General features: G+C 39.4%; 1 protein-coding gene across 2 annotated transcripts in view; it reads right to left on the bottom strand.

Annotated features, from left to right (window-relative positions):
• Positions 1-26,084, bottom strand: part of htr1f (5-hydroxytryptamine receptor 1F) — a 180,600-nt gene that overhangs the window by 153,076 nt on the left and 1,440 nt on the right. The window lies entirely within an intron of this gene.

The following is a 26,084-nucleotide window of genomic DNA, read 5'->3' on the forward strand; positions in this document are numbered from 1 at the left end:
GGTTATGACAAAAAGCATATACCCTGTTTCCCCTAAAATAAGACATCCCCAGAAAATAAGACCTAGTAGAGGTTTTTCTGAATTGCTAAATATAAGGCCTCCCCCGAAAGTAAGACCTAGCAAAGTTTTTGTTTGTAAGCATGCCTGCCGAACAGAACACCAGAGCATGCAGGATTGGTAAATGTACGTACCATAGATTGTTGTACATGGAAATAATGGTAGTAACAAGAAATTCTTGATAGGATTCAGTTTGTCTGGTTATGCTGGTTTGTGATGACAACTACTGTACAGTATATAATAAATGTTCCTTTTTTTGTTCAACAATAAATGTGAATTCTTCTTCATGGAAAAATAAGACATTCCCTGAAAATAAGACCTAGCACATCTTTGGGAGCAAAAATTAATATAAGACACTGTCTTATTTTCGGGAAAACACGGTAGCTGCAGATCATGGAAAGTTCATTCTGGGTGCTATAACTTCACATTGTGGGAGTTGTACCCCCCAAAAAGCAACTTTTAGAAACTCTGTGTAGCTTTTGCAAATGTACTAGTATGAATATTGGTGAAATTGCCCACATACTTTCTTCCTCCTAAAGATGTGGTAAACATCACTACTGACAAGACCAATTTGTAAATTATGCCCCACTTAAAATATTATGAAAGGACATTAGAATCATAGAATCAGAGTTGGAAGTGACCTCATGGGACATCCAATCCAACCCCTACCAAGAAGCAGGAAAATCGCATTCAAAGCACTCCTGACAGATGGCCATCCAGCCTCTGTTTAAAACCCTCCAAGGAAGGAGACTTCACCACACTCTGGGGCAGAGAGTTCCACTGCTGAACAGCTCTTACAGTTAGGAAGCTCTTCCAATGTTCAGGTGAAATCTCATTTCCTGTAGTTTGTAGCCATTTTTCCACATCCTAGTCTCCAGGGCAGCAGAAAATAAGCTTGCTCCCCCTCCCTATGACTTCCCTTCACATATTTATACATGACTATCACGTCTCCTCTCAGCTTTCTCTTCTGCAGGTTAAACATGCCCAACTCTTTAAGCTGCTTGCTTGTTCTCCAGACCCTTGATCATTTGAGTCACCCTCCTCTGGACACATTCCAGCTTGTCAACATCTCCCTTCAATTGTGCCCAGAATTGGACACAGTGTGATATGCCCAAGGCAGAATAGAGACAGAATAGCATGACTTCCCTGAATCTAGACATTATACACCTATTTATGCAGGCCAAAATCCCATGGGCTTTTTTAGCTGCCACATCACATTGTTGGCTCATGTTTAACTTGTTGTCCACAAGGACTCCAAGATCTTTTTCAGATGTACTGCTGTTGAGCCATTCTGTATCTTTACATTACAGCTCATTCTTATTGCTGCTTCTTTTAAAAACAGTGCGAACTCAGTCTCTAAAACTAAAATTGTTTACTGACCTACAGTGTTAGAAGGCAGAAAATCAGGTCAAACAGAGAACGAGACAGCAGTTATTACAAGTTGGACAAATTATTTAGCAAATGATGCATTGAGAATAATTGAAAACATTCATTCAGTCGCCACATTATCATTTCTGTGCTTGCCAGAGGGCACAGAAAGAAAGCTGTATAATAGGTAACACTATACCCAGGCCTAATATTTCCTTCTTTCTCTATTTAGATGATGTTTTCCAAGGCTTCATAAGAATTGAAGGCTGAATTCTTTTAACAGCAGTTGGTTGCTTTGAAATTGATGCAGTTTAGGAAGCACTAAATTACTTCCACCTCTGTGTACACTTTATTTTTCCAAGAAAACTCAGAAAGACTAATCCTGAAAAGCTATTTTGTGGTGGTTTTTCAGGACTTTAGAAAGTAAATGAGACTTTCATATTTTGCAGAAAACTTGAGTCTTTTTCTCAAAAGTAAAAGAACCATGGGTTAATGTTGGTTTAATTGTTCATACAAAAATATCCCACATGAGGAAGAAAAGAATCTTGGGGCAATTAACAATTTCCTCAGGAAGATGACTTGCTATCAAGACTGCTTTGTAGTCTTTTTAGATAATTAATGAGGTACACAACTATGACAGACAGCCTATCAATTCCAGTATTCAGCTCTTTGGAATTAAGTTTGACTGAATTGTTTTTGACAAAATTCTTTGCAAAGATTGTAGAGAAAACAAATGAGTTACTGGTTGCGAACTGCGGGGATGTAACAAAGCAGACTGAAACTGTAATAAGGTATGACCCCCCCCCCCCATATCCATGTATTTTCTGTTGGTCATCTGTTGGTCAATTCCATCATTGGTGGAGTTCAGAATGCTCTTTGATTGTAGGTGAACTACAATTCCCAAATGACAAAATCAACCCCCCAACCCCACCAGTATTCAAATTTGGGCCTATTGGGTATTTGTGCCAAATTTGGTCCAGTGAATGAAAATACATCCTGCATAGATATCTACATTATGATTCATAACAGTAGCAAAATTACAGGTATGAAGTAGCAATGAGAATAATATTATTATTGGGGGTCACCACAACATGAGGAACTGTATTAAGGGGTTGTGGCATTAGGAAGGTTGAGAACTATTGGTCTAGGGGCTCTAGGGGGGTTCTGGGGGTTTCAGGAGTTGTACTTGGGGTCCTAAGACCCACATACAGCCTGCAGATTACACTTTGCTTTCCCCTATTCTCTTACAATCTCAACCTTTCTTTTTATTAGGTAATAGCTGGTGACATGAATCCAGGCTTGACAAAAAAAAGCATTGAAATCTCAGGCAGCAAGTATAACGTATATAATGATGTGATACAATCAAAGGTGTCAGCAGAGCTATTTCACATGCTGGTTGTAGAAAGTGATATAGAAGAGAGGAAACTGCTGATATACTGACTCCATCAACAGATATAGTTAAGAGAAGCAAAAGTTCAGATCTCGGTGCCAAATCATTTCAGGCCTCTAACGATTAGTGTTCACAAAAGGAGCATTGTCTCTTGAATTTAAGATGGATGTGAATGCAAAGGAAAAGAAAAAAATGTCAGCTGAAAGATAGCAAGTGTGTAGATGAAAAAAGTCAAACTGAATTGATGTTGAGAAGATGAGCAATCAATGAAGGCGAGAAATTGCCTCACATGTTAGCTTTTACTCGGTTTTTTGTTTGGAAACTCAGCTGCTGAAGCAAAGACTACATCACTGCTGCAAAGACAAAACTGGACCCATTGCCTTTCCCTGCTGGTCTGTTGCAAGATACAGGAGTTCTATGTCTTTGTCTAGCTTTGTGGCGCCACACGGAAGACATCACTGAGCATCTGCATGCCGTGTGATGACATGTGAGCACCACAACAAAACCTGCCTGGATTATCCTGATAATAGTCAATGCAAGTCTAGGGCTTCTCCCTCATCTGGTAGGAATGTATAAAGGACACCTGAAATATTCGGCTTGCTAAAGGTGAACAGTTGATGGAAAATTTTGTCCTCACATGGAAAGCTGGAACTGACAGACAGGAGCTCACCCGGCTCCCTGGATTCGAACCACCGACCTTTTGGTCAACAGTCCTATTGGAACAAGGGTTTAACCCATTGTGCCACCAAGGGCTCCATCTCCATTTGATGGGAGAAGTGAAAAAGGTGAGCATGAAGGAGGGACCATCAGATACAGGTTGCTTTTAATGTCTGGAGCAAGCAGGAATTTATAAGCAGTGGTGTACTCTTCTCACTCTCATGAATGTGACAGCATTCTTGGTGCAGAAATGAATCTGAGATTTTTTTGCAAAAGATTCAAAACTTAAACAGGACGACCCATGAGCATAAGCCCAAGGCTTACACAACATCTTTCATGAGATAATTAATTAGCCTCCTTCAATGTGGGTCCATGCAGTTTCTAGACTTAGAACCAAAAAGTCCTATCATTTCTCTCATGAAGGATGAGGGTGATGACGGCTATGGACTGAAATTTCAGGTGGGAAATTAGCGGCAAATCAGGCTGATGGAAATTGCTGGTCAAACTATATAGAGGTGTCCATGTTGAGAAAGGCTTCAATTTGCCATGGTTTATCAGGCTGCTGGAGCCCCGGTGGCTCAGTAGGTTAAACTCTTGTGCCGGCAGGACTGATGCTTGACGGTTGGGTTGCTGACCTGAAGGATGCCAGTTTGAATCCAGCCTGGGGAGAGTGCGGATGAGCTCTCTCTGTCAGCTCCAGCTCCATGCGGCAGGACGTGAGAGAGACTTCCCACAAGGTTGGTAAAAACATCAAAAACATCCAGGCATCCCCTGGGTAACGTCTTTGCAGACAGCCAATTCTCTCACACCAGAAGTGTCTTGCAGTTTCTCAAGTTGCTCCTGACACACACACACACACACACACACACACACACAAACAGGTTTGCTACAAACTTTTGCTTGAAACAGAACTGAAATGCTACAGTGGTAAGGATTGGAAATGTTACTTATTTAAATTACAATTCCTAGAATTCTGGTATCTGTGATCCATAAATCTCTATATTGTAGTGATGTTGTAGTAATTATAACTTTTCTAGATGTGAGAAACATTGTGTACTTTTCTGATACAAGCAGTGAAATTCATACTGATCAATTGTGTGAGGAGAACAAAAAAATAATTCTACTGGGTAAAAAAGCTGCAGGCTAGCTGATGCTTAGCCGCACTAGTCTGGTCAGGAGTACAGTAAAAATATCTGGTGTCTCTCTCCACTGAGGAAATCAAAACTGCCAATAGCAATGACACTGTTTTGACATGCTATGATTTTCGAATGTATTTGTTACTAAGACACACAAACTAGTGTCATGCAAAAAGTAAAAATCTTTTTTAAAAAAATATATTTTATTGATATTATCTCATATTTCATGTTGTGAGTATATTGCACATTTAATAAAAACATTCATACCTACACATCATTTATCTCTTATCACATTTCTCAATCATCTTCCCATCTATATTGTCTACTCACATATCTAATATATCATCATTCTATTCATTCTTTTTTCCCTCCCCTCCCCCTCCCCTCTCCCACCCCACTCCCTTCCCCCCACCCCTACCCCATACCACAATTCCATTAGAAATTTAACCATGAGCACAACTTTTCCCATTTCTGTACAATATTTACATTGGCTTCGCCTCTTTTTATCCAATCTGAATATATTGTCCATTTCTCTTTAACTTTCCTCATTTTATCTTCCTTCTTATCCTCAGAGGTTACATTTGCAATAATTTCTAATTGAACCTGGTCAAACAAATAATTATTCCAATTCACCATATTCCACTTTTTTTCATCTCTCCAGCCCCATGCTATTACTGCCTTCCCTGCAAGAATCATAGCTTTGAATAGATCTTGGTGTTTTACATTAATCTTATTGTTCCCTAATATCCCCATCAACATTAATTCCATGTTTACTTGGAGTGATATTCTGAATAATTCTTCTATTTTCCCCATTATTTTTTCCCAAAATGATTTTACCCTTGGACATTCCCACCACATGTGGGCATACCATCCCTTGCTTACTCCACAATGCCAACATGTTGAATTTTTGTCCCTGATCATATTTGCTAATTGTGCTGGGGTGCGGTACCATTTCCATATGAATTTCCTTTCCATTTCTTTGTACTTCTCGATTTTAATTTTTGTGGCCTCTCTTTTTAAGTTCTCTATTGTTTGTCTTGTAAGTACCCCCTCTTTTTGCCATCGGTCTTGTAATGTTCTTATGATATATTCCTCATCTTTGGTCATCGCTTTGTATATTACTCCCACCAGCCCTTTCTCTGAAGTCTGTGCTTTCTTAATTATGTGTTCCATCATACTCTCCTTAACTATACATTCTCCATATTTCCCTTGTTTCAGTTTATTATATAGTCCCAATATCTTAATCCAATTTTTATCTCCCATCTTATCTATTATTCTGTTTATGGGGATAAGATGGCCGTTCATATCGTATAAATCTTTAATCCTATAGTATCCTTTGGCCTTCATTTCTCTCCACCAGCCGGAATCAAACTCCTTCTCGTAAAGGCTTTCAATTGGGGTCCATTTTGATATTCCTGGCATCCATTTAAATTTCCATTTTTTCCAAATTTTTAATGACAATTTTCTGGGGCCTCTTGTTCTTTTAATACTTGTTTCCAAGTTCCTTGTAAAAATTCCAAAACTTGCCTCTCTCTTATTAACTCCTTCCTCTATCTTAAACCATTTATCTCTTTTCTCTCTCATATTTTCAAATAATGGTTTTATTTGGAACGCTTCATAATATAGTTCTAAATTTGGGATGCCCAAATTTAGAAAAATCAACCCCCTGACAAAACATTAGATGCTGTGGTTTCTCACATTATGTAGTTTGGTCTTGCTTCTTGAAACACAAGGTTGCCAGTTTTGTCATTCTTGTGTCATTTATTCAAGCATCAGTATGGTAATCAGGCACTGATGATGCTTTAAGTATGTAATGCAGTGAGAGGGAATATAAGTGAAAAGCAGTGACTTCTACATTACATTGACTGATGTTATTCAATAGACACTCTAAACAGTAAGCCAAGTTTGAGATACATTTGAATAATTTGCATGAATAACAATGACCTTAACATAAAACATAGGCAGTGATGCTGACATAATCGAGAGTCCTTGACGCTGCCGGTTATGGTTGTTACGTGGTCATAACAGCATTGGTTATGACTGCCAGTCTGAAATTAGTAAGCCTCATGCAGAAGCCTTAAAAAAAGAGTACAGCTAGGACAATTTACAGAATGTCCCCAGAAGCATTCAAAGAAGTTTTGAAATATGTTTCCAATCCCAAATATAGATTTATTTATTTATTTATTTACCACATTTGTACCCTGCCCTTCTCACCCCAAAGGGGACTCAGAGAGGCCTTACAAAGGCAACCACTTAATGCCACAGATATAGTAAAGGTAAAGATAAAGGTTTTCCCTTGACATTACGTCTAGTCATGTCCAACTCTGGGGTGTTGGTGCTCATCTCCATTTCTAAGCCGAAGAGCCGGCATTGTCTGTAGACACCTCTAAGGTCATGTGACTGGCATGACTTCATGGAGCACCGTTACCTTTTGCCAAAGTGGTACCTATTGACTTATTCACATGTGCATGTTTTCGAACTGCTAGGTTGGCAGAAGCTGGTGCTAACAGTGGGAGCTCACCCCACTCCCCAGATTCGAATCACCAACCTTTCGGTCAAGAAGTTCAGCAGCTCAGCGGTTTAATCTGCTGCGCCACTGGGGACTCCACATACAATAAACACATGGCACCAATAGAAAGTGGCAGCTATACTGATTCAGACTTCAATTAGTTTATCTGCCATGTATAAATAATTTCAACTTTTAAAAATGATTTATTATAAAACAATTCTGTTGTGTGCTTTCAAGTTTTTTTTATGACCAATAGTGACTCAAAGGCAAATCTATCATAAGGTTTCCTTAGCAAGTTTTGTTCAGAAAGGGTTAGCCTTCTCTTAGGCTGAGAGTGTGACTTGCCCATCCAGTGGTTTTCTGCAACTGATTGGGAATTTCAGCTCTGTTCTGCTGAATTGTAGCTCAACACTTAAACCACTCCACACTATTAAGCAAGCATTAGTTGCAGTGTGCCAGGTTAGAAAGGAAACGGCAACAATTCCTGCTGGCTTTCTTAAAGGACCACATTTCTTTACATATAATAACTCAGAAAAATAACCATGTTTTATCATTATCTGTGAGATAGTAGAAACATTCTAGATTGAGTCTGAATGAATACTAGCTTGCTACATTAAAATGATCAATAGGTTTCCAATAGGAATGCACAGTGCAAAATGTCTTGAATTTATTTCTCAAAAGTGTTCTAATATAGAAAGCAGATTGCTAGATCTGCTCTTTATTGGCAATCGATTCACACAGCAGGTACATAAACTTACAGTTCAGTGACTCTTTTGGTCAATGAGTCTCTGAACTTTACTATCAGTGAAAGAACCATAAACTTTCTCAGTAGATTTGCAAGAAATCATCTGGATATGTTGTTGAATGCTTTCATGGCCACAATTACTGGGTTGCGGTGGGTTTTTTGGGCTACATGACCATGTTTTAGTAGCATTCTCTCCTGACATTTTGCCTGCATCTGTGGCCGGCATCCTCAGATGTTTGTTCAGAGACCTGTGAACAAACCTCTGAGGATGCCTACCATAGATGCAGGCATAATGTCAGGAGAGAATGCTACTGGAACATGGCCATACAGCCCGGAAAAATCATCTGGATATTTTCTAAAGATTTCTAAATGATTTGATTGGAAATGTGCCCAGGCAAATGAAATCATTTTACTCGGGGTTCAGTGTTAATTTGTATTTGGCATTCTTAAAAGAAAATAAAAACAAATTCTATGTTGTATTTAAAATGAAAATCATTTTATTGTATTAAAGAATGCAATCTGTAATTTGAGATACTTAAATCTCTTTCTGCTCTTTCTTTCAATCAAAATTTGCCAGGAAATCTTTCATTTGATCGAAATTTGCCAGGAAGTCTATTGCTCATATTATAATTCCTATACCTGCGTGATTAATCTGGATTTCCCTGTTAGCAGATTGACAATAAATCACACATTTCTTAGTGGTGAAGCAAAGTAGTAGCAAACCTTATGCTCATACAACTTTGATTCAATTCCACAAATACACAATTCAAAATGGATAAACAAAGGGACCAGATCCCATCTGATCTTAGAAACTAAGCAGGGCTAGTCCTTAGGTGGGAGATTGCCAACAACTATGAAGTGCTGTAGGCAAATTCACCTCTGAGTATTCCTTTTATAAGTAAAACCTTTGAAATTCATGGGGTCGCCATAAGTCAGCAGAAGGCAAATAGTTATGCCTATTCAACAAAGCAAATTAAATGGGATAAATGAGTTGGGATCATCTTTTCAGAAGGATCTATTTCCAGTCTTTCCTTCTTTTAAGGAATTTTATTTCAGTAGCATGTGGACTGTGGACACTTGCTCTGCATAATTCTCATTAACTTACTTTATTTATATCAATCAAGAAACAGACAAAACACTTTTTGAGTGAGAAATTACCGGCTGACAAACAAATACTCTATGTTTCTATCTATCTTGCTGTGAGTTTTTTGGGCTGTATGACCATGTTCCAGAAGCATTCTCTCCTGACATTTCGGCTGCATCTATGGCAGGCATCCTCAGAGGTTGTGAGGCCTGTTGGAAACTAGGCAAGAGAAGTTTATATATCTGTGGAAAATCCAGGTTGGGAGAAAGACCTCTTATGTATTTGAGACAAGTGTGAATGTTGCAAATGGCCAGCTTGATCAGCATTAAATGATCTTGCAGCTTCAAAGTCTGACTGCTTCCTGCTGGGAGAATCCCTTGTTGGGAGGTGTTAGCTGGCCCTGATCGTTTCTTGTCTGGAATTCCCATTGTTCTTTAATTACTGTCCTGATTTTAGAGGACAAGGATCCCTTCAGGCAAGAAGCAGCCAGGCTTTGAATCTGCAAGGCCATTCAATGCTAATCAAGCATTGCAACAATCACACTTGCCTCAAACAGACAAGAGTTCTTTCTCCCAAACTGGACTTTCCACAGGTATATAAACCCCACTTGCCTAATTTCCAACAGACCTCACAACCTCTGAGGATGCCTGCCCTAGATGTGGGCAAAACGTCAGGAGAGAATGCTTCTGGAACATGGCCATACAGCCTGGAAAACTCACAGCAACCCAGTGATTCCGGCCATGAAAGCCTTCAACAACATATCTTCATGTACTTGGAGATACCATGGATTTAATGTTTATATAGCAACATTTTTCAGTTACACAATAATTATGTTTTACCAATGGGTTTGTGAGAAATGTCTTGGAGATTCCAAAGACCTTTGTATGTGTACCTAAGTAATTCTGGTTGTACTAAGAGGCATTGTTGCTTTACCCTTTTTTTGTACCATACCAGAAATCAGTCTGAAGAGCCCAATGAAGTTCAGAATCAGCTACAAAGGCAAGTGTGAATGTACAAAGAGTCTGAAAGGGGACAGGAATACTTTGGTGCAAAAACGGAACATCATGCATGGGTCTTTGAATTTGGACTGCTGTTTTCAAATAAAGGAAATTGTTGCTATCAATTCACCTTTTAGAAGTTCCACATTTCCTGTCAGTTATCATTAAATGTAGGAAAAAACAGAAAAAGAGTAAGATACAGGTCTTATTCTGTACTTTGCCAAGTTCTTATAAATTGTTTGACAACAGAAAATAAATATGGGGATAACTATGCTGGTTTTGTTCAAAAATAGACTTGACATCAAGCTGTTTTTTTCCACAAGATTTTTGCACAGTTCTGTACAGATTTGAGCATCTTACATCTTTCCATTGACCACTGCTATGTTGTAAACTCTGTGTGTTTGCCTAATAATCTTAAGAATGAGATCTATAGAAAATAAACAAACCCATCAGTATTTGGAAATTGGCATAATAACAATTTGTTAATGTCTATAAGGATAAGCATTTAAATGACTATATTCAAACCAAGCCATGTCCATAAAGGGTTGTTATGTGTTTTCTGGGCTGTATGGCCATGTTCCAGAAGCATTCTTTCCTGACGTTTTGCCCACATCTATGGCAGGCATCCTCAGAGGTTGTGAGGTATGTCTGAAGATCTAGAATATAGGAATACTTCTATTCCAAGAATAAGTCCTCTTGTTCGTAGAAACAAGAGAATATTCCACAGACATCCTATATTATTTGACTGGAGCTGACAGTCTCAATATTCTTTTTCTTTTCCTGGCTTCATTCAGTTTCAGATACTTCCTTTTTATATGTGACATTGATTCTCTTACTTTCATCTTGGGCTTCTTATGAAATTATGTAACTCCACCAGCTATTGATTCTTTGAGTCCTACTTTTTTCTAACTTCCCTTCACTATTTTTCTTGATATTCCCAATGCCCTTCCATTTCCTCCATCTAACAACATGGAAAACCTGCATGTATTCACTAATGCCTATTTATGCAGGTTGATTTACTGAATACAAGGACATTGAAAAACCATTAAACTTTAAAAATATACAGTAGTCAATATAAGAGAAATTTATGTGAGGCACTTCTGTGCATAGAGAAAAATAATAGTAATAACAGTGGTACACACTGTAAATAGCCATCTGGACCTTCTTTATGGTAACGGCACATTACAGAATCCCTTTCCTCATGGCCCATCAGCTTGTCACTGACTTTCTATTTCACCTGGCTTTTAATGTGGAATTTTAAATATTCATTTCTGCTTCTTTTAAATTTCATTATATTCTGATAGTGCTGTCTGGTGATTTTTGATGCCTCTACTGTAATATGATTTATTGTTTTCCCTTTTCCCCATTTATCCTTTTGTATGGCACTTTTTATTAGTTTCTTCCAGAGATGTTCATTACCATTAAAACAAGGATGGCAACAAAGATATATAAAGTTTTAAACATGTGGACAACGAAGTTTTTACACCACAAGCATGATTAGTGCAAACTTAGTCAATAAAAATCAATGCCATGACTGCAGAGCAACTTGCAGTACATAAATATATCTGATCTTTAGAACAAGCCAACAGATTAAAGCACAAACAAATCAAGCAAGTAAAAGGGGGGAAATGTCCTTAAGGGCCTAAATATCCGCAAGGCACCAAATGGACCCTGGAAGCTAAGCTTGGTCGGGCTTGGTAATACCTGGATGGAGGACCACCCAGGAATAGCAGGTGTTATGGGTTGTTTTTCAGAGGAAAGCAATGGCCTACCATCTCTGAATATTCCTTGCCTTAAAAAATCCCATGAAATCAAGAGGCAACTTGAAAGTTCATGCATATATTTAATTAAGTTACTATTTTTTTCATGTCAGGAGCAACTTGAGAAACTGCAAGTCGCTTTTGGTGTGAGAGAATTGTTGCCCAAGGGACACCCAGATATTTGGCCACAAATTATGCAGTCGAGTTTCCGCATTTGGGGAGATCGCAGGGGTCAGCACACCCGGAGAGCCTTGTGGGAGGCTTCTCTCATGTCCCTACATGAGGACCTGATAGAGGGAGCTCAGCCGCACTCCCCTCAGGTTGGATTTGAATGCTAGCCAATATATTGACTAAGGACGTCATCACATGTAAGTTCCCCCAATTTCTACACACTTCTAAAACAGTTCTTAGACAAAGTACCATGGAGCCCATCATAGGACATAGGCAGACTTCTGGCTGTTATCCATGATGTTTCATCAATGAACTGTGTCAGAAATGTGGAAAACTGGGGGGTGGGTGGACTGCGACTGAAGCTGGGGAGAAATTGTCTTCTGAGCTCCTGATGGAAACAGGAGAAAGTACTTAAAACATGTGGGATGGGATCTGTCAGACCTGACCATGTTGAATTGTTTCAGTGACATGGAGGAATGGGCGTTATTAATAATGGTGCTTGGGTCTCCTCTAGAGTAATGGGATGGGGGGTGGGTGGGAATAAAGGAGCCCAAATGTAGCATCTGTCTTAAGAATGGTGCCTTGGGTCTTTTCTAAGCATATGGTTGAGGCAGAAGGAGGCAATCCTGTGTAATGGGGGTAAGTAAATTCTCTGTCTTCTTTAAAGACAGAATCTCATGCAAAGAAGACAGTTCTATGTGCAAGAAAACAATTTCCCCCATTTCCTCCAGCTCCGTCCGATGACAATATAAGGCAATAGAAGCTAACAACCTCTTCACTTGGGGCATTTTTGTCCCATTTTGCTGTTTTGCTTCATGGCAAGGATGGGGCCTGCTGTGCGCCATGACCAGATGCATGGCAGGCCCCATTCACTTACCTCCCAAAGTCCTCCACTACTAAGGGGAGGAAAGTATATTTTGGGTAGCTCCAATGGAGCTACCTGCACTTTCCTCCCAATTTCCCCGTGTGATGGCAGAAAGGGCAGCAGGGCAATGCATATTGGCGTGTATTGCTACACGCCAATGTAGCAATACATTGCTACATTGGGGGGGGGGGGGGAGGAAAAGATGCCAACATCCCATTCCCTCCAAGTGATGAGGGGAGGAGGGAGGGCACGGGGTGCCACCAGCCACCCCATATGCCCTCCCTTTCGCCAGCGTTTTCTGGAGCAACAGTATGGCCCAAAAAGGCCATGTGAAGAGTTCCTTAGTCATCACTAAGTAAGAACTGGAGAGTTGCTTCTATTGCCTTTTATTGTCATTAGACAGAACTGGGGGAAATGGGTGAAATAGTCTTGCATGTAGAATCATCTGCTTTGCATGAGATTCTGTATTTAAAATAGACAGAGAATGAGATAATCTTTCAAGTTGATTTCTATAGCCTCTTCTTCAATTTGGAGAAACGAATACTAGCTTACCGAATGAGGTCTTTGTCAGGCTTGTGTTGTTAATATCATGTGAAATTCTTTGAATACTCAAGTGCTATAAAAGTGCATTGGTTGTTGTCTTTTTCTATTAATTGTACTCACTCAGATATGCAGTTTTCTTAGCACTCATGATGAGAATCAAACACAACAGATTATTCAGAAGAAGAAAGCCCATTGTCCCCAACTAGATGACAGCTGTGATTACAGCATCTCCAAACACCAAAGGCAACAGCCTGTGATTCATCTGCCTGCTCATTCTTTGTCCTTTCTGGCAAAGGCAATGAAGAGCTAGGCTATCTCCAGGCAACTGCTTTGCCCAGTGACAAGAAGTGGGAGGAAAAGTATCTCCCTGAATAGGAGACAACTAGTGCCATGTTTCAGCAGTACTGCTTCCTGTCCTTGAGTTTCATTTGGAAGACCCATGATCAATATGGTTATGTAATGTACTAAAGAAGGACCAGTAGCAAATAGGAAGGAAATTGATGGTGTCATCTCTTGATAGAAGTTACCACTTAGAATTGTTCTCAGCTAATCTTTTTTTCCAAATAAAAACAATGGTCACCAATAAATAAAACCAAGCCTTCATTATTAGAACATGCTTCCTAGGCAGGGCATTATTGGATCTACTGTTGCAATGGAGAAATCTGAAAGGGTTATATTATTTTTCTCATAAAGGAGGGCAACACTTCATTCTGGTGCATTCTCTCTTTATCTGTTTCTGGGCTTCTCTACATCAGTTGGAATATTCACTGCTATAATTCCCAGGTCCCCAACCTTGCCTTGCTCTGCCCCAAACAATGTTTCTGTTATCCCAGATTGTTTTTCTGGCAATTGCTAGCATTAGTTGCAACATTTTACTCTCAACCTCAAGTGAGTTTCTTCTTCTGACCTTCCCTTAAACTGCTTAACCTGTACTAGAGGACTGGATTCCAACAGGGAATTATATGGCCCTTCGTATGTTGGACTGAATACCAGAATTCCTCACTGTGCTGCAGTATCATCTTGATGGTTTCTTCCAGTTCACCCACCAACACATTTTATTTATATTCCATTTTTCTTCAAAAATGTGAACCAGGAGTTACAGTTTTCCTTTAAAACATGGCATCATTTAATGCGTTGTTTAATTTATCCTTGTCCCTGACTGTTTTTAATACTGGAGGTGGACTTCTTCACACTTCTGGTTTTTAATTTTGGGAAACAGTAGCTGAATTATACACAAACATTGCAAAGCCCTTGTGTTGAATGGCAATGCCGTAAAACCAATGTGTAAGTAAAGCAAAACTGAAACCAGTTTTGGTAACGGCATATAGATGCTCACTGCCTGAGATTCCATATCTGCAAGTGCAACTTAATTTTCATGACTTTAAACTGAATTAATGCATTGGACAAATTGTTTGACAGCTTCCATTGGAGAATTTACACATGGGAAAGACACTAGCAGGATTCAAATAGGTGCATGGAAGGATCATGGGATTGGTCACTGGATTTCTGGAGGTCATCCATTCCTATTTCATTGGGAAGACTCAAAGCCTAATAGGAGAAAACAAAATAAGAAAGATTTTGTTGGATTTTTAAAATTTACTTAAGACTAATTCAGAAAAAAATAACTTTAATATTAAGAAAAATGTTTAGTGAGCTGACACCCACCATTTGTCCTGTTAATAATATGAGTCCCTCTTCACCACCAGGCTTAACATGGTCATAATATGGTAGAGAGAGAATTTGACAGGAGGTGATCTTCCATTAAACCTAAAATGACTTCAGGTGGTAGAGCTGAGGGATGAGCATTGGTGGCAAACCCTTGGTCCTTCCTGTATGTGAGAAGTCAAAATTATGAGCTTCGGGAAATCTTCCCTGTATCTCTTCAACTAAAGTGCAACCTTCAGGTGAGAAGGTAGAAGCTGCCTCATTGCCATGTTGAAGTGAAGTACAACCATCAGTCCAGTAGGTTTCAGTAAGTGAAATGTAACGGAAGGATTTTGCCCTTTACCTAGCAAAATATATGGGTCAGCTACAGAACTTGATGTTTCATCTATTTCCGCAGGGACCCATGTGCACATTTTGAAATATTTCTACTGTGATCTAGCAGTGGGATTTGGTATGCAAGAATGAACAAACAAACAAACAAAACACTCAAAGGTGCATCAAGTTATATTCCATTATAACTTCATGAACACTTTGTAGATATTCTATTTTTCCAGCTAGTAAACATACAATATCTTTACCATCTCTCAGATATAATGTTCCTTCCTCTAAATGTCTATTGTTATGGAGGAGTTCATGCATTTTGGATTTCAGCATACTTTGTGAAGTTCCTTTACTGAGCACAATTTTCATTTAATCTTCTGCACAACAAAATTGTAGAGCTGTCACTGATAATAAAAATGTCTAATGACTGTCACCATCTATTATCTATAGTGGCACCTCATAACCTGCTTAAGAATTTATTTAAATATCTTCCAGAAGAAAAAATATTGTGGAATTTATAAAAATATGATTTCAAAGAGGGGAAATTTTCATTGGCTTTTAAATTCAAACCTATGGATTTGAATGTTCAAAGGAAACCATTGTGTCATTAGAGAACTTATTTCAATTCATGAAATCTGAAATCTTCACAGCTGCAGAGTATAGCACAATCTTATCGGGTTACATTGTAGAAAAGATCAGGATGTTCAATAGGAGCATTCCATAGGCAAGCTGCTTTGGCTTTTGTCATTATTATTATTAACTTTGGTTACACCCCAAAACTGGCAGTCAAGGTAGCTTATTTGTTAAACAAAGAAAATATACTTGAATGTAATGTGCATCTTTTTGGCGTAATTGCTTAGCCAAAAGGGAGATGTACATTACATTCAATGGCTCATTAGGATGTGCCCCTCCATCAGGCTGAAGCTAGTGATGAACTGGCCTGAATGAGGCCACCTGGGAAGCCACGCCACTCTTCCAATCCCAGACTGGCAAGTGTGCCAGCTACAGTTTGACAGGGGTGCCTTTTCTCCCCTACCACACCACACCCCATCCCACCCTTTCTAAGCCCCGTTCTCCTTAGCTACCCATCTGGGAAGCTAAGGAGAAGGGAATCCCCCCTCCTTCCCAAGCCCTTTCCATTCTCCATAGCTGCCCATCTGGGAAACTAAGGAGAAGAATCCCCGCTCCTTCCTCAGCCCCCTCTGTTTTTCTTAGCTTCCTCTCCTTCCCAAGCCCCCTTCTCCTTCTCTTCCTATATGGAAAGCTAAGTAGAAATGGAGCCCTCCTCCACCAAGCCAAGGTAGGCAAATTAGCCAGCCTCTCCTTGGCAGAAGATGGCACACTAAATTTGAGTATATACAGGTAGCTTAACAACAACAACAACAACAACAACAACAACAACAACAACTTTATTTGTATCCCATCCTATCATCCCGAGGGGACTCAGGGCAGATTCCAACATACCATGGCAAACATTCAATGCCTGCATAAAGCAAACAAATACTGTCATTAAAATCCCAGAGAAACCCTGCATATGAAAACAACATTAAAACCTAACATCAGTAAATTAAACCTAACATCAATCAATTAAAGTACACATAGTCAAACAAAATTACATAATAACATAAAATCTAAACCACATTAATTTACAACAGCCAAATAGAGTTTACAAAAGAAAGAAGTGACTTTGGTTACTTGGTTTTGAAAAATGCCCTAAACATGCCAAAATCATGCAAGGTCCAACTGCACCCTATAAGGGCTTCAGGGAAGACTGCTGGTGGTTTGACTGCTGATTTTGAATATCAGCCTGGGACAAGAGGTGTAAAAGAGAGCTGAGCACCAGAGCATTTCAAAGCAAAGTGCTCACGTGAGCTGTCCATGGTGCTGCATCTTTATATTGACCTGTAAGTTCATCGGGACCCAGGATGGTTTAGCTGTTTGAGTGTCAGACTAGGATTCTGGGAGGCCACAGTCTGAATTCTGATTCAACTATAGAAGCTCAATGCGTGCAACTGAAACTGTCACACTGTCTTAGCCTAAGTGAGTGGCAATAGCAGACCTCCTCTTTAAAAAACTCACTAAGAAAACCCTATGAAAGGATCACCATAAGTTGAGTCGTCTTTAAGACACATAAGAAAAAAGCACTCACTAGCATCCAGAACATAAAATTAAGGTCTTCTTCTCTGAACTTCAACTTATAGTTCTCTGAACAAGGAGCTTCTCTAGAATAACATTTCAACATTTTAATTGCTCTCTGAAATAGCACCATTGTTCACAAAAGCCCAAGGTCACCTTATTGAAATATTTTCTGATTGCTAAAAATAAAAGTTGCTCCTCCTCCACTATTACCACCACTTTCCTTTAATCAAAGAAATAACATTTTGTTGTAACAATATGGATGTGATTTAGTTGGCTCTATAGAGTCGGTGTAGTTTGGGTGTTGGAGACAGGGTTCACAACCTTGTTCAGCCATGGAAACCCACTGAGTCACCTTAATAAACTTTATTTATACCCCACCACCATCTCCCAGAGGGACTCAGGGCAGATCAAAGAGCACTCAAAGTGCAACATGCAAAATACAAAATCTGCAGAAGCAAAACAATAAACAGCCAACATAAACATCGCAATTTCAATACCTCCTGATTAAAAACAGTAAAATACAGCAATTGCTGCAAATAAAACCAGCAGTAATCAATCTTCTTGGAGAACAGGAGATGTCCCAGCAGATTGGAGGAGGGCGAATGTGGTCCCTATCTTCAAGGGAAAAAAGAACGACCCAAACAATTACCGTCCGGTCAGCCTCACATCAATACCAGGCAAGATTCTGGAAAAGATCATTAAGGAAGTGGTCTGCGAACACTTAGAAATAAATGCAGTCATTGCTAATAGTCAACACGGATTTACCAAAAACAAGTCATGCCAGACTAATCTGATCTCTTTTTTCGATAGAGTTACGAGTTGGGTCGATACAGGAAATGCTGTGGATGTAGCGTACCTGGATTTCAGTAAGGCCTTCGACAAAGTCCCCCATGACCTTCTGGCAAACAAACTAGTTAAATGTGGGCTAGACAAAACTACGGTTAGGTGGATCTGTAATTGGCTAAGCGAACGAACCCAAAGGGTGCTCACCAATGCATCGTCTTCATCATGGAAAGAAGTGACAAGTGGAGTGCCGCAGGGTTCCGTCCTGGGCCCGGTTCTGTTCAACATCTTTATTAACGACTTAGACGAAGGGTTAGAAGGCACGATCATCAAGTTTGCAGACGACACCAAAATGGGAGGGATAGCTAACACTCCAGAAGACAGGAGCAGAATTCAAAACGATCTTGACAGACTAGAGAGATGGGACGAAACTAACAAAATGAAGTTCAACAGGGACAAATGCAAGATACTTCACTTCGGCAGAAAAAATGGAAATCAAAGATACAGAATGGGGGACGCCTGGCTTGACAGCAGTGTGTGCGAAAAAGACCTTGGAGTCCTCGTGGACAACAACTTAAACATGAGCCAACAATGTGATGCGGCAGCTAAAAAAGCCAACGGGATTCTGGCCTGCATCAATAGGGGAATAGCGTCTAGATCCAGGGAAGTCATGCTCCGCCTCTATTCTGCCTTGGTCAGACCACACCTGGAATACTGTGTCCAATTTTGGGCACCGCAGATGAAGGGAGATGTTGACAAGCTGGAAAGCGTCCAGAGGAGGGCGACTAAAATGATCAAAGGTCTGGAGAACAAGCCCTATGAGGAGAGGCTTAAAGAGCTGGGCATGTTTAGCCTGCAGAAGAGAAGGCTGAGAGGAGACATGATAGCCATGTACAAATACGTGAGGGGAAGTCATAGGGAGGAGGGAGCAAGCTTATTTTCTGCTGCCCTGCAGACTAGGACACGGAACAATGGCTTCAAACTACAGGAAAGGAGATTCCACCTGAACATCAGGAAGAACTTCCTCACTGTGAGGGCTGTTCGGCAATGGAACTCTCTCCCCCAGACTGTGGTGGAGGCTCCCTCTTTGGAAGCTTTTAAGCAGAGGCTGGATGGCCATCTGTCGGGGGTGCTTTGAATGTGATTTCCTGCTTCTTAGCGGGGGGTTGGACTAGATGGCCCATGAGGTCTCTTCCAACTCTACTATTCTATGATTCTATGATTCTATGATTCAGTCTTGTAAAGTGCTTGATAAAGAATCCAAAGGTACTCATATATATTCGTAAAGAATTTAAATATGGTCAAAGGCTTGTTGAAAAAGCCATGTCTTCAATTGTGTATGGAAGGCTTGGAAGGTGGGGACTAGCTTGATCTCCCTCGGGAGAGCATTCCAAAGCCAGGAAGCCACCACCGAGAAGGCTCTCTCTCTTGTCCCCACCAACCGCACTTGAGACCGAGGTGGGACCGAGAAAAGGACTTCCAAGGTAGGTCTTAAAGCCTGTGCTGGTACATAGAAGGAGATGTGGTTGAACCCGAAGTGTATAGTGACCTTGGGCAAGTCACATTCTCTCAGACTCAGAGAAAACTAAAGACAATTCTCCTCTGAACCTATCCAGCCTTAGGGTCACCAAAGGTCGAAATGACTTGAAGACACATAACAAGGAAGTTGATTTCAAACTATAGGCTCAACAAAAAATAAAAAATGCTTCAAAAATGAGGAAGATGTAGCTCAGCATATTAGTTAAAATGAAGGGGAGATGTTCCACAGTTTGAGTCTACTTAGGAAGATATCATTGCTCATATTAGTGAAGTTAATGATGCACAGCTGTCTCTTATCCAGCTCTTGCAGAATTTTGGTATTAGCCACAGAGCTGAAATTACATATGAATGCTGCCGACCTTTGATCATTCATAGAAATTGAATAATCAGCTATGACATCTGCTTAAGATGATGATTTGAGTGGCAATGATATGGAATGTATAGCATTTTGAAAGAACAATCTATGGAAACAACTGCACCAATTCAGATTATTTCCATGCTATAAAGGCAAACTCATACCTAATTGACATAACAGAGACTAAATGACATCAGAAAGTACTCAGCTTTGGAATGTGACTTACATAAACGAATACTGATATAGTTTGGTGGAACTTGCTTTCAAAGAAAGAATAGTTAATCAAATGGTTTCATTCCAAAACCAAGATTTTATCCTCAGAAGGATATATACTTAACATGCTTCAATCTATAATCTTCCATATATGCAATCAACATCTTGCATTGTCTTATTCAAGTGAGATAAACTGTAGAAGTCATCTTTCAGACAGAATGACTGAATCTAGAGCTGAACCTCAAGTCCAAAGTCCTGACAAGCCAGGGAAATTGAATGATCACCCAGAGAGCAATAGGTGATGCCAATAGTGACAAATAACACAGGTATTAGCACCTGGATCCTTTCTTTCTCCTTACTTTTTTTTAATTGGGAGAGCCAGCTGGGGACATTTACATGATAGCAGAAGGTCATTTTTTCTTTTTAGTTTTTAGAGATATCATATCATATCATATCATATCATATCTATCTATCTATCTGTCATCTATCTTTACTTTATATTCCGCTCTATCTCCCTGAGGGGACTCAGAGCAGATTACAGAAACATATATGGCAAACATTCAATGCCGTTATACAACTAATAACAAAGACAGACAGTACATAGAGGCAAGGCTTCCTACTTTATCTCCAGCATCTGGAGGCTGTGCTTGACTTGGCCATGGGGAGGTGCAGTTGTTTATTTATTTATTTACCATATTTTTACCCTGCCCTTCTCACGCCTTCTCACCTCAGGGCGGTTTAACAACATGACAATAATTCAATGCTGTTTAAAACAATTACAAAAAGTAATTTCAAATACACATTAAATTACAATAAAACACAATTAAAACCATCAACATCATGTGTTGTTCCATTTTCCACACCGAGGAAGACACCTTCCTGATCAAATGTTTGTTTGCAGGTTTTTCAAAGGCGTCTTTTACTTCCCACTGAAACTGTACCTATTTATCTACTCACATTACTGTTTTCGAACTGCTAGGTAAACAGAAGCTAGGACTGGTGGCAGGAGCTCACCCCCACACAGCCCAAGCTGCCAACCTTCCAGTCAACAAGATTTTCAGTATCTGGTAGTTTAGCCACTGTGCTAGCTACTATGCTGTCTGTCTGTCTGTCTGTCTGTCTGTCTGTCTGTCTGTCTATCTATCTATCTATCTATCTATCTATCTATCTATCTATCTATCTATCTATAACGTATCTATCATCTGTCTGTTATCTATTCATCTTGAGAGGAATGGGGAACCCATGTTAGCTAGTTACAACCAAAACAGAAAAATGTGTGGCTTCTTCATCAGATGCATCATGATTGTTTTTGAAAAGAAGAATGCTGTATTTAACACCAGAGCAAACCTCTACTTTATTACTGTAGTCATGAGAATGTCATGACTGAAATTAAGAAAAAACTACACACATAAAAAGTAATTACTTTCTTTTATTGTTAAGTCTACTTTCTTTATTATGTTCCAAGATATAAGGGATGCACAAATAGTAGTAACATATGGAAGGACATGAGTAGAGGAAGAAATATTATGTCCTTTACTGCTGAACAGGACTGGGTTCATTAGTCCAGAATCTTTCAACTTTGTGATTCCATGACCTAAAGTCATCCAGTTTCATCATTACCCCAGTTTTAGTTTAACAAAACAAGATGCCCAAGTTGTGTTTCCAATGAAAGAATTCAGTGAACATTTACTACTTAGCTCCTTTCTTCTGTCTCTCTCCTGTGCAACAGAGCAACAAGTACATCCACAATGATCTTTATCTTTGGTTTTTCCAACCCAAAGTGGTTGTTACATTTAGCATCCTGAGTTCATTTCATAGTCATCATTGCAGCAATCATCTTGTGGGTTAAATAACTAAAAAAAACTTAAAGAAGTGGGATGCTGAGAAATTAAGTGGTGTGATATGCCACTTGTATTATACAGGAGCCTTGCTAACTGTTACCATAATCGTTTTTCCTAAAAAATCTTGAAATACTTTATGTTCCTATGAGAGTTCTGTGCAAACATTAGGCTCTCAAGCTTCTAAGAAACATGATTGGCAACTTCACAAACCATTTCCTAATATACCATTCTGTCTTTAGCCAAATAAAGTAGATAAATAAATATATGCAAAGCTGGAAGCACAAAACTAGAAGCATATTCTTGTCCAAGGATAAGAACGGCTCAACTTGAATTATTAACTACATTGAAAACACTAGCTGACTTGAGACTAAGAAGAGTGAATAGCACCAACAGCTTTAAAATATGCAAGTTGCATTAGGCTGAACACATCAAGGATGATTTGGCTATTCAAAGTAGTAAGATATGGGACAACATAGTTTTTAAGAGCTAAAAGAGAGAGACAGCCACATTTTTAATTTTGTAAATATCAATGGGATTTTCACATTTCTTGTGATCATCTTATTTCTGGAGATGGCCTACCATTGCTCCTCCATCCCAGTATGCATTGCCAAGCATAATCCGATGTTTATCATGAACTCATTCATTCTGCAGTCCTCACCTTGAGACTTAGATTTAAAGGTAGGCCTCAAGGCTGCAACACCTGACCTAACAGCTTTACTCTTTGTCTGCCTTATTATCAAATTTTTGTATGACTATTCTGTTAAAAATTACTGAGAACCTGAAAGCTTGTGCATATTTGTGGCATTTTATAGATGCTGAAAGGCTCAAATATGCCCACCCACCCTGGCCCATGGCCCAACAACATTACCTTTATGTTATTGAAGGCTTTCATGGACAGAATCACTGGGTTGCTGTGAGTTTTCTGAGCTGCATGGCTATGTCCCAGAAGCATTCTCTCCTGACGTTTCACCCACATCTATGGCAAGCATCCTCAGAGGTTATGAGGTCACAAAAATGGCAGGAGAGAATGCTTCTGCAACATGGCCATACAGCCTGGAAAACTCATAGTAACTCAACTGTGAGTTTTAGGGGCTGGGCTGTGGCAGAGGCTGGTGAGAAGCCTGCTGCAATAAATCATTCTGAGGTCATGAGTTCGAGGCCAGCCCATGGCAGGGTGAGCACCCTTCAATTTAAAAAAAAAATAGCCCCTGCTTTTTGCTGACCTAGCAACCTGAAAGATAGTTGCATCTATCTAGTAGGAAATAAGGTACCACTTATAAAGTGGGGAGGCAAATTTAACTAATTTACGACATTGGAATGAGGAAGTGCCGTCACAGTGGATGATGAAGCAGCTGCTCCCCCCTGTGGCCAGAATCGAACATCCCCTCAGGAGAAGGTTAAATTGCCTCTGCGTCTGTCTCTGTCTCAGTTCTATGTCTCGGCCATTGAATGTTTGCCCTATATGTATATAATGTGATCCGCCCTGAGTCCCCTTCAGGGTGAGAAGGGCGGAATATAAATACTGTAAATAAATAAATAAATAAATAAACATTATCTTTGTTTTTGTTTTTACTCCATCTCTCTTTCTCTGTCTAGATATGACATTCACTGATGATGATGATGATGATGATGTTGATGATGATGATGATGATTATTATTATCTGCATTTCTATACCACTTTTCTCACCCCTGGGGGGACTCAAAGCAGTTTACAACATAATAAATGGCAAAATTCAATGCTCTCTCTCTCTCTCTCTCTCTCTCTCTCTCTCTCTCTATATATATATATATATATATATATATATATATATATATCACATATTTAAATCAAAAACATACAACTGTAGAACTGTAAAACAATTAAAACTATAAAAACATCAAACATAGACATATGTATGAAACATATTACAGCAATTAACATAGATCCCTTCTCTCCCCCCCCCCATCTCCCTCTCCATAGAGTTTCAACTTTTCTTTATATACCCTACCTGCTCCCCCAGGGAGCAAGATGGTGGAGGTTATACAAATGGATGCTATCAATACCATATAGATGTCATGAATGCAAATGTCATGGGTAACTCACCAGTGAATGCTGCCTAAAGTTTTATTTAGAATATTAACAATTCTATTTTTGTCTGAGTATTCACCAGATTTCAGATATTTTCCAGGTTGAAAAGATATGATGGCCCCTAATGCATGTGTCTGTGTATGATTCCTTTTAGGTTGAACTGGTCAATGACCGTAATAAAGTGAATTTGAACTTGATTCCTTTTAGGGATAGTGAAAAATCAAGGCTAGCATTATCAAAAACAAGTCATTTCAAGAGGATATCATATATATTATTGCCTGGACCAACTAGATATTAGAAACATTGCCACAGCACAGCACTAGCAGGTGAGTTCAAAAGGATGTTGCCAGGTCACTTTGAACCAGCATATTATAAATTCAAAAGTCTTCTGTGCAGTTTTGAAATAGAAAACCAAACATTTTGAAGCACTGTATTAGAAGTTGTCTAGGGAAAAAAGCAAAGATTTTTCAGTAATTTATTGAAACCTGTGGGCAAAATAGCTTAGTCACAGCCACCTTTCATACCACTCTGCTTCAGCAATAAGAACCAAGCAACACACAGCAGAACTAATTACAACCGCAGTGGTTCAAGGACAATTTTTTTTTTTAAAAAAGAGAGGCTCCATTGTGTTTTAAAATCTGTAGGCGGGTTGTCAGATGGTTACATTTGCCTTTCCCTCCATAAAATTCATTTTCCTTTTAATTTGATGACAGTTTATTAAGTAATCCGAACAACCAACTATGGAAGGAAACAGAGAACACAAAAGGAAATATCCAGCTCATTCATTGTATATGAAACCAGTCTGAGAACATCGGAAAGAGCAATCTCTTCTCATATTTGCTCCCTTGTATGACAAGAAGCTATGCTGGCTTTCAGCACAAGGAGGTGTGCGGATCATCCTACGCTTTGGGAGCACAAAGTACACACCAGAACACAAAAGAGAGGTGGAGGGGATGCTATTATGGGATCTTTACAAGGAGAAAGAAGTTTGTTAAAAACCTAAATCCAAAGAACTTTAAGGTTACAAAAGAAACCGAACCAAACTTTTTCCTCTCCAGATCAATACAGCGGAAAGAGATTTGTGGTGGCAGATGAATAAGGAGAATTAAAGGGACAAAAACAGAATCTGTGAGAACAAAAGATTTGTGTACCCATTCTTTTAGGAATGGCATATTCTAAATTAGGGAATAATAGCAGGCTTTGCTTTTGGGATATTGGTATAAGCACTGTGACAATATTGCGCCCTACCCTCAGGACTTGTAGGACTGGAGCTCTATACACACCTGCTCAAGGAGTGCATCTCTTTGAGCTATGTGGGACTCATGCTCAAATACACATGGACCCTATTTTGTCTAAAAAATAAAAATGAGCAAAAACTAAAGCTATGGTAGTAGACTGAGGAATGCCTTTGGGAAATAGTAGTAAAGATAACACATACTTCAAATTCCTGACTATTTTATAAAATGTTGTTATCCCCACTCTCCAAAGAACCAAATTAGGCTTTCATAGACTTCTTTTTCCCCTTGTTTCAAAATGCTATGCCCACCTCAGCAGCAGAAACAGAAGACAGGAATTTCATACCATTTCATTATGTAAAGTGAGAAAGAGATAGAGAGGGTACATTTTGACAGATGCAACTTCTTCTTTTACAGTTCCATAAGCAGAAGATAAGGTTCAGTAAACACGACTCCCTTTTCATTGTAACTGTTAAGACCCTTGTCCTCTGTTGCTTCTGATCACCCTTTATCTCAGTAACTTGGAGGCATTTCCGAGGCACCAACCTCAATGCTAACCGGAAACAATCATGACCATCATCCCCTATAAGCTTTCTGATACAGCAACTTAGCTCAAAGCAGCAGTGAGCAGACAGGTGGATT

Source organism: Anolis carolinensis, chromosome 3 (assembly GCF_035594765.1).
Source record: "Anolis carolinensis isolate JA03-04 chromosome 3, rAnoCar3.1.pri, whole genome shotgun sequence".
Lineage (NCBI taxonomy): Eukaryota > Metazoa > Chordata > Lepidosauria > Squamata > Dactyloidae > Anolis > Anolis carolinensis.